This window comes from Arachis duranensis, chromosome 1 (assembly GCF_000817695.3).
Source record: "Arachis duranensis cultivar V14167 chromosome 1, aradu.V14167.gnm2.J7QH, whole genome shotgun sequence".
Taxonomy (NCBI): domain Eukaryota; kingdom Viridiplantae; phylum Streptophyta; class Magnoliopsida; order Fabales; family Fabaceae; genus Arachis; species Arachis duranensis.
Genome location: NC_029772.3, coordinates 79,303,705 through 79,304,599, shown reverse-complemented (window position 1 = coordinate 79,304,599; position 895 = coordinate 79,303,705).

Here is an 895-nt window from a genome sequence, read left to right as displayed (position 1 = left end):
AGATTTACAAGGTGACCATAGCTTGCTTCATACCAACAATCTCTGTGGGATCGACCCTTACTCGCGTAAGGTTTATTACTTGGACGACCCAGTACACTTGCTGGTTAGTTGTGCGAAGTTGTGTAATGCCATGGTATTGAGCTACCAAGTTTTTGGGGTTCGTGACCGGGGATTATGAGAGTTGTGAAAAAGTATTGTTCACAATTTTGCGCACCAAGTTTTTGGCGCCGTTGCCGGGGATTGTTGAGTTTGGACAACTGACGGTTCATCTTGTTGCTTAGATTAGGTATTTTTTTTCGGAATTCTTGAAGATGAATTCTAGAGTTTCATAATGATTTGTTGAAGTCTGGCTGGCTGAGAGGCCATGTCTAATTTCATTGGACCGAGGTTTCAACTTATCATCACAAGAGCTTGTTGATTTCTATCAATCTTGCTTTTGGAGCAGTGATCTGCTAAGGCTTGGCTGGCCATTGGCCATGTCTAGTGTTTTGGACCGAAGCTTTCTTTGAAAGCTTGGCTGGCTGTGAAGCCATGTCTAATTCCTGGACCGGAGTCTTAGACTAAACATTGCATGATTCCTGGAATTCTCATTAAGAATTTTGATATCTTTTTCCACTTAAATTTCGAAAATCACACAAAAAATTACAAAATCATAAAATCCAAAGATATTGTATGTTTCTTGTTTGAGTCTAGTGTTTCATTTTAAGTTTGGTGTCAATTGCATGCATTCATTCATGTGTCCTAAGTGATTTTCAAAGTTATTCTTGATGATTTACTTGCTCTGATCTTTGAATTCTATTGACTTGAGTGTTTCGTGTGTCTCATATGCATTTTCATTTTGTTAGTGTCAGTAGTATACAAACTGCTAAGTTTGGTGTCTTGCATGCATTGTTAT